The following is a 12,545-nucleotide window of genomic DNA, read 5'->3' on the forward strand; positions in this document are numbered from 1 at the left end:
TTTCGCGCTAGGGCGCTTAGTTTAGGAGATATGGGCAAAATAAGTTTTTCATATCAAAATTTAAATTTTTTTAGGTTTTGGGTGGATTTGTTAATTTGGGCATAATAACTTTTTCATATAAAAATTGCAATTGTTTTAGGTTTTGAGCGGATTATTAATTTACGAATTAAAGTCCTTTTCGCTCTAGGACGCGTATATACGAAGATATGGGCAAAATAAGTTTTTCAGATAAAAATTTCATTTTTTTTAGGTTTTGGGAGGATTATTCACTTTTTTTGGGGCTGGTCATGAATTAAAGTCCTTTTCGAGCTAGGGCGCTTAATTTAGGAGATATGGGCAAAATAAGTTTTTCATATCAAAATTTAAATTTTTTTAGGTTTTGGGTGGATTTGTTAATATTTTTGGGGGTGGTCACGAATTGAAGTCCTTTTCGCCCTAGGACGTATATTTAAGGAGATATGGGCAAAATAACCTTTTCATATACAAATTGCAATTTTTTAGGTTTTGAGCGGATTATTAAATTTTTTGGGGTGTTACGAATTAAAGTCCTTTTCGCTCTAGGACGCGTATATACGAAGATATGGGCAAAATAAGTTTTTCAGATAAAAATTTCAATTTTTTAGGTTTTGGGAGGATTATTCAATTTTTTTGGGGGTGGTCATGAATTAAAGTCCTTTTCGCGCTAGGGCGCTTAGTTTAGGAGATATGGGCAAAATAAGTTTTTCATATCAAAATTTAAATTTTTTTAGGTTTTGGGTAGATTTGTCAATTTTTTGGGGGTGGTCACGAATTAAAGTCCTTTTCGCCCTAGGACGTATATTTAAGGAGATATGGGCAAAATAACTTTTTCATATAAAAATTGCAATTTTTTTAGGTTTTGAGCGTACTATTAAATTTTTTTGGGGTGTTACGAATTAAAGTCAGTTTCGCTCTAGGACGCGTATATACGAAGATATGGGCAAAATAAGTTTTTCAGATAAAAATTTCAATTTTTTTAGGTTTTGGGAGGATTATTCAATTTTTTGGGGGGTGGTCATGAATTAAAGTCCTTTTCGCGCTAGGGGGCTTAGTTTAGGAGATATGGGCAAAATAAGTTTTTCATATCAAAATTTAAATTTTTTAGGTTTTGGGTGGATTTGTCAATTTTTGGGGGTGGTCACGAATTAAAGTCCTTTTCGCCCTAGGACGTATATTTAAGGAGATATGGGCAAAATAACTTTTTCATATAAAAATTGCAATTTTTTTAGGTTTTGAGCGTATTATTAAATTGTTTGGGGTGTTACGAATTAAAGTCCTTTTCGCTCTAGGACGCGTATATACGAAGATATGGGCAAAATAAATTTTTCAGATAAAAATTTCAATTTTTTTAGGTTTTGGGAGGATTATTCAATTTTTTTGGGGTGGTCATGAATTAAAGTCCTTTTCGCGCTAGGGCGCTTAGTTTAGGAGATATGGGCAAAATAAGTTTTTCATATCAAAATTTAAATTTTTTTAGGTTTTGGGTGGATTGGTCAATTTTTTGGGGGTGGTCACGAATTAAAGTCCTTTTCGCCCTAGGACGTATATTTAGTTTAGGAGATATGGGCAAAATAAGTTTTTCATATCAAAATTTAATTTTTTTTTAGGTTTTGGGTGGATTTGTCAATTTTTTGCGGATGGTTACGAATTAAAGTCCATTTCGCCCTAGGACGCATATTTAAGGAGATATGGGCAAAAGAACTTTTTCATATAAAAATTGCAATTTTTTTAGGTTTTGAGTGGATTATTAAATTTTTTGGGGTGTTACGAATTAAAGTGCTTTTCGCTCTAGGACGCGTATATCCGAAGATATGGGCAAAATAAGATTTTCAGATAAAAATTTTAATTTTTTTAGGTTTTGGGAGGATTATTCAATTTTTTTGGGGGTGGTCATGAATTAAAGTCCTTTTCGAGCTAGGGCGCTTAGTTTAGGAGATATGGGCAAAATAAGTTTTTCATATCAAAATCTAAATTTTTTTAGGTTTTGGGTGGATTTGTCAATTTTTTGGGGGTGGTCACGAATTAAAGTCCATTTCGCCCTAGGACGCATATTTAAGGAGATATGGGCAAAATAACTTTTTCATATAAAAACTGAAATTTTTTTAGGGTTTGAGCGGATTATTAAATTTTTTGGGGTGTTACGAATTAAAGTCCTTTTCGCTCTAGGACGCGTATATACGAAGATATGGGCAAAATAAGATTTTCAGATAAAAATTTCAATTTTTTTAGGTTTTGGGAGGATTATTCAATTTTTTTGGGGGTGTTCATGAATTAAAGTCCTTTTCGCGCTAGGGCGCTTAGTTTACGAGATATGGGCAAAATAAGTTTTTCATATCAAAATTTAAATTTTTTTAGGTTTTGGGTGGATTTGTCAATTTGGGCATAATAACTTTTTCATATAAAAATTGCAATTGTTTTAGGTTTTGGGAGGATTATTAATTTTTTTGGGGTGTTACGAATTAAAGTCCTTTTCGCTCTAGGACGCGTATATACGAAGATATGGGCAAAATAAGTTTTTCAGATAAAAATTTCAATTTTTTTACGTTTTGGGAGGATTATTCAATTTTTTTGGGGCTGGTCATGAATTAAAGTCCTTTTCGCGCTAGGGCGCTTAGTTTAGGAGATATGGGCAAAATAAGTTTTTCATATCAAAATTTAAATTTTTTTAGGTTTTGGGTAGATTTGTCAATTTTTTGGGGGTGGTCACGAATTAAAGTCCTTTTCGCCCTAGGACGTATATTTAAGGAGATATGGGCAAAATAACTTTTTCATATAAAAATTGCATTTTTTTTAGGTTTTGAGCGGATTATTAAATTTTTTTGGGGTGTTACGAATTAAAGTCCTTTTCGCTCTAGGACGCGTATATACGAAGATATGGGCAAAATAAATTTTTCAGATAAAAATTTCAATTTTTTTAGGTTTTGGAGGATTATTCAATTTTTTTGGGGGTGGTCATGAATTAAAGTCCTTTTCGCGCTAGGGCGCTTAGTTTAGGAGATATGGGCAAAATAAGTTTTTCATATCAAAATTTAAATTTTTTTAGGTTTTGGGTGGATTTGTTAATTTGGGCATAATAACTTTTTCATATAAAAATTGCAATTGTTTTAGGTTTTGAGCGGATTATTAATTTACGAATTAAAGTCCTTTTCGCTCTAGGACGCGTATATACGAAGATATGGGCAAAATAAGTTTTTCAGATAAAAATTTCATTTTTTTTAGGTTTTGGGAGGATTATTCACTTTTTTTGGGGCTGGTCATGAATTAAAGTCCTTTTCGAGCTAGGGCGCTTAATTTAGGAGATATGGGCAAAATAAGTTTTTCATATCAAAATTTAAATTTTTTTAGGTTTTGGGTGGATTTGTTAATATTTTTGGGGGTGGTCACGAATTGAAGTCCTTTTCGCCCTAGGACGTATATTTAAGGAGATATGGGCAAAATAACCTTTTCATATACAAATTGCAATTTTTTAGGTTTTGAGCGGATTATTAAATTTTTTGGGGTGTTACGAATTAAAGTCCTTTTCGCTCTAGGACGCGTATATACGAAGATATGGGCAAAATAAGTTTTTCAGATAAAAATTTCAATTTTTTAGGTTTTGGGAGGATTATTCAATTTTTTTGGGGGTGGTCATGAATTAAAGTCCTTTTCGCGCTAGGGCGCTTAGTTTAGGAGATATGGGCAAAATAAGTTTTTCATATCAAAATTTAAATTTTTTTAGGTTTTGGGTAGATTTGTCAATTTTTTGGGGGTGGTCACGAATTAAAGTCCTTTTCGCCCTAGGACGTATATTTAAGGAGATATGGGCAAAATAACTTTTTCATATAAAAATTGCAATTTTTTTAGGTTTTGAGCGTACTATTAAATTTTTTTGGGGTGTTACGAATTAAAGTCAGTTTCGCTCTAGGACGCGTATATACGAAGATATGGGCAAAATAAGTTTTTCAGATAAAAATTTCAATTTTTTTAGGTTTTGGGAGGATTATTCAATTTTTTGGGGGGTGGTCATGAATTAAAGTCCTTTTCGCGCTAGGGAGCTTAGTTTAGGAGATATGGGCAAAATAAGTTTTTCATATCAAAATTTAAATTTTTTAGGTTTTGGGTGGATTTGTCAATTTTTGGGGGTGGTCACGAATTAAAGTCCTTTTCGCCCTAGGACGTATATTTAAGGAGATATGGGCAAAATAACTTTTTCATATAAAAATTGCAATTTTTTTAGGTTTTGAGCGTATTATTAAATTGTTTGGGGTGTTACGAATTAAAGTCCTTTTCGCTCTAGGACGCGTATATACGAAGATATGGGCAAAATAAATTTTTCAGATAAAAATTTCAATTTTTTTAGGTTTTGGGAGGATTATTCAATTTTTTTGGGGTGGTCATGAATTAAAGTCCTTTTCGCGCTAGGGCGCTTAGTTTAGGAGATATGGGCAAAATAAGTTTTTCATATCAAAATTTAAATTTTTTTAGGTTTTGGGTGGATTGGTCAATTTTTTGGGGGTGGTCACGAATTAAAGTCCTTTTCGCCCTAGGACGTATATTTAAGGTGATATGGGCAAAATAACCTTTTCATATAAAAATTGCAATTTTTTAGGTTTTGAGCGGATTATTAAATATTTTGGGGTGTTACGAATTAAAGTCCTTTTCGCTCTAGGACGCGTATATACGAAGATATGGGCAAAATAAGATTTTCAGGTAAAAATTTCAATATTTTTAGGTTTTGGGAGGATTATTCAATTTTTTGGGGGGTGGTCATGAATTAAAGTCCTTTTCGCGCTAGGGCGCTTAGTTTAGGAGATATGGGCAAAATAAGTTTTTCATATCAAAATTTGAATTTTTTTTAGGTTTTGGGTGGATTTGTCAATTTGGGCATAATAACTTTTTCATATAAAAATTTTAATTGTTTTAGGTTTTGAGCGGATTATTAATTTTTTTGGGGTGTTACGAATTAAAGACCTTTGGGCAAAATAAGTTCAGATAAAAATTTCAAATTTTTTAGGTTTTGGGAGGATTATTCAATTTTTTTGGGGCTGGTCATGAATTAAAGTCCTTTTCGAGCTAGGGCGCTTAATTTAGGAGATATGGGCAAAATAAGTTTTTCATATCAAAATTTAAATTTTTTTAGGTTTTGGGTGGATTTGTCAATTTTTTTGGGGGTGGTCACGAATTGTAGTCCTTTTCGCCCTAGGACGTATATTTAAGGAGATATGGGCAAAATAACTTTTTCATGTACAAATTGCAATTTTTTAGGTTTTGAGCGGATTATTAAATTTTTTGGGGTGTTACGAATTAAAGTCCTTTTCGCTCTAGGACGCGTATATACGAAGATATGGGCAAAATAAGTTTTTCAGATAAAAATTTCAATTTTTTTAGGTTTTGGGAGGATTATTCAATTTTTTTGGGGGTGGTCATGAATTAAAGTCCTTTTCGCGCTAGGGCGCTTAGTTTAGGAGATATGGGCAAAATAAGTTTTTCATATCAGAATTTAAATTTTTTTAGGTTTTGGGTAGATTTGTCAATTTTTTGGGGGTGGTCACGAATTAAAGTCCTTTTCGCCCTAGGACGTATATTTAAGGAGATATGGGCAAAATAACTTTTTCATATAAAAATTGAAATTTTTTTAGGGTTTGAGCGGATTATTAAATTTTTTGGGGTGTTACGAATTAAAGTCCTTTTCGCTCTAGGACGCGTATATACGAAGATATGGGCAAAATAAGATTTTCAGATAAAAATTTCAATTTTTTTAGGTTTTGGGAGGATTATTCAATTTTTTTGGGGGTGTTCATGAATTAAAGTCCTTTTCGCGCTAGGGCGCTTAGTTTACGAGATATGGGCAAAACAAGTTTTTCATATCAAAATTTAAATTTTTTTAGGTTTTGGGTGGATTTGTCAATTTGGGCATAATAACTTTTTCATATAAAAATTGCAATTGTTTTAGGTTTTGGGAGGATTATTAATTTTTTTGGGGTGTTACGAATTAAAGTCCTTTTCGCTCTAGGACGCGCATATACGAAGATATGGGCAAAATAAGTTTTTCAAATAAAAATTTCAATTTTTTTAGGTTTTGGGAGGATTATTCAATTTTTTTGGGGGTGGTCATGAATTAAAGTCCTTTTCGCGCTAGGGCGCTTAGTTTAGGAGATATGGGCAAAATAAGTTTTTCATATCAGAATTTAAATTTTTTTAGGTTTTGGGTAGATTTGTCAATTTTTTGGGGGTGGTCACGAATTAAAGTCCTTTTCGCCCTAGGACGTATATTTAAGGAGATATGGGCAAAATAACTTTTTCATATAAAAATTGCAATTTTTTTAGGTTTTGAGCGTATTATTAAATTTTTTGGGGTGTTACGAATTAAAGTCCTTTTCGCTCTAGGACGCGTATATACGAAGATATGGGCAAAATAAGTTTTTCAGATAAAAATTTCAATTTTTTTAGGTTTTGGGAGGATTATTCAATTTTTTGGGGGTGTTCATGAATTAAAGTCCTTTTCGCGCTAGGGCGCTTAGTTTACGAGATATGGGCAAAATAAGTTTTTCATATCAAAATTTAAATTTTTTTAGGTTTTGGGTGGATTTGTCAATTTTTGGGGGTGGTCACGAATTAAAGTCCTTTTCGCCCTAGGACGTATATTTAAGGAGATATGGGCAAAATAACTTTGTCATATAAAAATTGCAATTTTTTTAGGTTTTGAGCGGATTATTAAATTTTTTGGGGTGTTACGAATTAAAGTCGTTTTCGCTCTAGGACGCGTATATACGAAGATATGGGCAAAATAAATTTTTCAGATAAAAATTTCAATTTTTTTAGGTTTTGGGAGGATTATTCAATTTTTTTGGGGGTGGTCATGAATTAAAGTCCTTTTCGCGCTAGGGCGCTTAGTTTAGGAGATATGGGCAAAATAAGTTTTTCATATCAAAATTTAAATTTTTTTTAGGTTTTGGGGTGGATTTGTCAATTTTTTGGGGGTGGTCACGAATTAAAGTCCTTTTCGCCCTAGGACGTATATTTAGGAGATATGGGCAAAATAACTTTTTCATATAAAAATTGCAATTTTTTAGGTTTTGAGCGGATTATTAAATTTTTTGGGGTGTTACGAATTAAAGTCCTTTTCGCTCTAGGACGCGTATATACGAAGATATGGGCAAAATAAGTTTTTCAGATAAAAATTTCAATTTTTTTAGGTTTTGGGAGGATTATTCATTTTTTTTTGGGGGTGGTCATGAATTAAAGTCCTTTTCGCGCTAGGGCGCTTAGTTTAGGAGATATAGGCAAAATAAGTTTTTCATATCAAAATTTAAATTTTTTTAGGTTTTGGGTGGATTATTATTTTTTTTGGGGTGTTACGAATTAAAGTCCTTTTCGCTCTAGGACGCGTATATACGAAGATATGGGCAAAATAAGTTTTTCAGATAAAAATTTAAATTTTTTGAGGTGTTGGGAGGATTATTCAATTTTTTGGGTGTGGTCACGAATTAAAGTCCTTTTCGCCCTAGGACGTATATTTCAGGAGATATGGGCAAAATAACTGTTTCATATAACAATTGCAATTGTTTTAGGTTTTGGGAGGATTATTAAATTTTTTGGGGTGTTACGAATTAAAGTCCTTTTCGCTCTAGGACGCGTATATACGAAGATATGGGCAAAATAAGTTTTTCAGATAAAAATTTCAATTTTTTTAGGTTTTGGGAGGATTATTCAATTTTTTTGGGGGTGGTCATGAATTAAAGTCCTTTTCGCGCTAGGGCGCTTAGTTTAGGAGATATGGGCAAAATAAGTTTTTCATATCAGAATTTAAATTTTTTTAGGTTTTGGGTAGATTTGTCAATTTTTTGGGGGTGGTCACGAATTAAAGTCCTTTTCGCCCTAGGACGTATATTTAAGGAGATATGGGCAAAATAACTTTTTCATATAAAAATTGCAATTTTTTTAGGTTTTGAGCGTATTATTAAATTTTTTGGGGTGTTACGAATTAAAGTCCTTTTCGCTCTAGGACGCGTATATACGAAGATATGGGCAAAATAAGTTTTTCAGATAAAAATTTCAATTTTTTTAGGTTTTGGGAGGATTATTCAATTTTTTGGGGGTGTTCATGAATTAAAGTCCTTTTCGCGCTAGGGCGCTTAGTTTACGAGATATGGGCAAAATAAGTTTTTCATATCAAAATTTAAATTTTTTTAGGTTTTGGGTAGATTTGTCAATTTTTTGGGGGTGGTCACGAATTAAAGTCCTTTTCGCCCTAGGACGTATATTTAAGGAGATATGGGCAAAATAACTTTTTCATATAAAAATTGAAATTTTTTTAGGGTTTGAGCGGATTATTAAATTTTTTGGGGTGTTACGAATTAAAGTCCTTTTCGCTCTAGGACGCGTATATACGAAGATATGGGCAAAATAAGATTTTCAGATAAAAATTTCAATTTTTTTAGGTTTTGGGAGGATTATTCAATTTTTTTGGGGGTGTTCATGAATTAAAGTCCTTTTCGCGCTAGGGCGCTTAGTTTACGAGATATGGGCAAAACAAGTTTTTCATATCAAAATTTAAATTTTTTTAGGTTTTGGGTGGATTTGTCAATTTGGGCATAATAACTTTTTCATATAAAAATTGCAATTTTTTAGGTTTTGAGCGGATTATTAAATTTTTTGGGGTGTTACGAATTAAAGACCTTTGGGCAAAATAAGTTCAGATAAAAATTTCAAATTTTTTAGGTTTTGGGAGGATTATTCAATTTTTTTGGGGCTGGTCATGAATTAAAGTCCTTTTCGAGCTAGGGCGCTTAATTTAGGAGATATGGGCAAAATAAGTTTTTCATATCAAAATTTAAATTTTTTTAGGTTTTGGGTAGATTTGTCAATTTTTTTGGGGGTGGTCATGAATTAAAGTCCTTTTCGCGCTAGGGCGCTTAGTTTAGGAGATATGGGCAAAATAAGTTTTTCATATCAGAATTTAAATTTTTTTAGGTTTTGGGTAGATTTGTCAATTTTTTGGGGGTGGTCACGAATTAAAGTCCTTTTCGCCCTAGGACGTATATTTAAGGAGATATGGGCAAAATAACTTTTTCATATAAAAATTGAAATTTTTTTAGGGTTTGAGCGGATTATTAAATTTTTTGGGGTGTTACGAATTAAAGTCCTTTTCGCTCTAGGACGCGTATATACGAAGATATGGGCAAAATAAGATTTTCAGATAAAAATTTCAATTTTTTTAGGTTTTGGGAGGATTATTCAATTTTTTTGGGGGTGTTCATGAATTAAAGTCCTTTTCGCGCTAGGGCGCTTAGTTTACGAGATATGGGCAAAACAAGTTTTTCATATCAAAATTTAAATTTTTTTAGGTTTTGGGTGGATTTGTCAATTTGGGCATAATAACTTTTTCATATAAAAATTGCAATTGTTTTAGGTTTTGGGAGGATTATTAATTTTTTTGGGGTGTTACGAATTAAAGTCCTTTTCGCTCTAGGACGCGCATATACGAAGATATGGGCAAAATAAGTTTTTCAGATAAAAATTTCAATTTTTTTAGGTTTTGGGAGGATTATTCAATTTTTTTGGGGGTGGTCATGAATTAAAGTCCTTTTCGCGCTAGGGCGCTTAGTTTAGGAGATATGGGCAAAATAAGTTTTTCATATCAGAATTTAAATTTTTTTAGGTTTTGGGTAGATTTGTCAATTTTTTGGGGGTGGTCACGAATTAAAGTCCTTTTCGCCCTAGGACGTATATTTAAGGAGATATGGGCAAAATAACTTTTTCATATAAAAATTGCAATTTTTTTAGGTTTTGAGCGTATTATTAAATTTTTTGGGGTGTTACGAATTAAAGTCCTTTTCGCTCTAGGACGCGTATATACGAAGATATGGGCAAAATAAGTTTTTCAGATAAAAATTTCAATTTTTTTAGGTTTTGGGAGGATTATTCAATTTTTTGGGGGTGTTCATGAATTAAAGTCCTTTTCGCGCTAGGGCGCTTAGTTTACGAGATATGGGCAAAATAAGTTTTTCATATCAAAATTTAAATTTTTTTAGGTTTTGGGTGGATTTGTCAATTTTTGGGGGTGGTCACGAATTAAAGTCCTTTTCGCCCTAGGACGTATATTTAAGGAGATATGGGCAAAATAACTTTGTCATATAAAAATTGCAATTTTTTTAGGTTTTGAGCGGATTATTAAATTTTTTGGGGTGTTACGAATTAAAGTCGTTTTCGCTCTAGGACGCGTATATACGAAGATATGGGCAAAATAAATTTTTCAGATAAAAATTTCAATTTTTTTAGGTTTTGGGAGGATTATTCAATTTTTTTGGGGGTGGTCATGAATTAAAGTCCTTTTCGCGCTAGGGCGCTTAGTTTAGGAGATATGGGCAAAATAAGTTTTTCATATCAAAATTTAAATTTTTTTAGGTTTTGGGTGGATTTGTCAATTTTTTGGGGGTGGTCACGAATTAAAGTCCTTTTCGCCCTAGGACGTATATTTAAGGAGATATGGGCAAAATAACCTTTTCATATAAAAATTGCAATTTTTTAGGTATTGAGCGGATTATTAATTTTTTTGGGGTGTTACGAATTAAAGTCCTTTTCGCTTTAGGACGCGTATATACGAAGATATGGGCAAAATAAGTTTTTCAGATAAAAATTTAAATTTTTTTAGGTTTTGGGAGGATTATTGAATTTTTTTGGGGGTGGTCATGCATTAAAGTCCTTTTCGCGCTAGGGCGCTTAGTTTAGGAGATATGGGCAAAATAAGTTTTTCATATCAAAATTTAAATTTTTTTAGGTTTTGGGTGGATTTGTCAATTTTTTGGGGGTGGTCACGAATTAAAGTCCTTTTCGCTCTAGGACGCGTATATACGAAGATATGGGCAAAATAAGTTTTTCAGATAAACATTTCAATTTTTTTAGGTTTTGGGAGGATTATTCAATTTTTTTGGGGGTGGTCATGAATTAAAGTCCTTTTCGCGCTAGGGCGCTTAGTTTAGGAGATATGGGCAAAATAAGTTTTTCATATCAAAATTTAAATTTTTTTTAGGTTTTGGGGTGGATTTGTCAATTTTTTGGGGGTGGTCACGAATTAAAGTCCTTTTCGCCCTAGGACGTATATTTAGGAGATATGGGCAAAATAACTTTTTCATATAAAAATTGCAATTTTTTAGGTTTTGAGCGGATTATTAAATTTTTTGGGGTGTTACGAATTAAAGTCCTTTTCGCTCTAGGACGCGTATATACGAAGATATGGGCAAAATAAGTTTTTCAGATAAAAATTTCAATTTTTTTAGGTTTTGGGAGGATTATTCATTTTTTTTTGGGGGTGGTCATGAATTAAAGTCCTTTTCGCGCTAGGGCGCTTAGTTTAGGAGATATAGGCAAAATAAGTTTTTCATATCAAAATTTAAATTTTTTTAGGTTTTGGGTGGATTATTATTTTTTTTTGGGGTGTTACGAATTAAAGTCCTTTTCGCTCTAGGACGCGTATATACGAAGATATGGGCAAAATAAGTTTTTCAGATAAAAATTTAAATTTTTTGAGGTTTTGGGAGGATTATTCAATTTTTTGGGTGTGGTCACGAATTAAAGTCCTTTTCGCCCTAGGACGTATATTTCAGGAGATATGGGCAAAATAACTGTTTCATATAACAATTGCAATTGTTTTAGGTTTTGGGAGGATTATTAAATTTTTTGGGGTGTTACGAATTAAAGTCCTTTTCGCTCTAGGACGCGTATATACGAAGATATGGGCAAAATAAGTTTTTCAGATAAAAATTTCAATTTTTTTAGGTTTTGGGAGGATTATTCAATTTTTTTGGGGGTGGTCATGAATTAAAGTCCTTTTCGCGCTAGGGCGCTTAGTTTAGGAGATATGGGCAAAATAAGTTTTTCATATCAGAATTTAAATTTTTTTAGGTTTTGGGTAGATTTGTCAATTTTTTGGGGGTGGTCACGAATTAAAGTCCTTTTCGCCCTAGGACGTATATTTAAGGAGATATGGGCAAAATAACTTTTTCATATAAAAATTGCAATTTTTTTAGGTTTTGAGCGTATTATTAAATTTTTTGGGGTGTTACGAATTAAAGTCCTTTTCGCTCTAGGACGCGTATATACGAAGATATGGGCAAAATAAGTTTTTCAGATAAAAATTTCAATTTTTTTAGGTTTTGGGAGGATTATTCAATTTTTTGGGGGTGTTCATGAATTAAAGTCCTTTTCGCGCTAGGGCGCTTAGTTTACGAGATATGGGCAAAATAAGTTTTTCATATCAAAATTTAAATTTTTTTAGGTTTTGGGTGGATTTGTCAATTTTTGGGGGTGGTCACGAATTAAAGTCCTTTTCGCCCTAGGACGTATATTTACGGAGATATGGGCAAAATAACTTTGTCATATAAAAATTGCAATTTTTTTAGGTTTTGAGCGGATTATTAAATTTTTTGGGGTGTTACGAATTGAAGTCCTTTTCGCTCTAGGACGCGTATATACGAAGATATGGGCAAAATAAGTTTTTCAGAACAAAATTTCAATTTTTTTAGGTTTTGGGAGGATTATTCAATTTT

Source organism: Haematobia irritans, chromosome 4, assembly GCF_050003625.1.
Source record: "Haematobia irritans isolate KBUSLIRL chromosome 4, ASM5000362v1, whole genome shotgun sequence".
Taxonomy (NCBI): Eukaryota; Metazoa; Arthropoda; class Insecta; order Diptera; family Muscidae; genus Haematobia; species Haematobia irritans.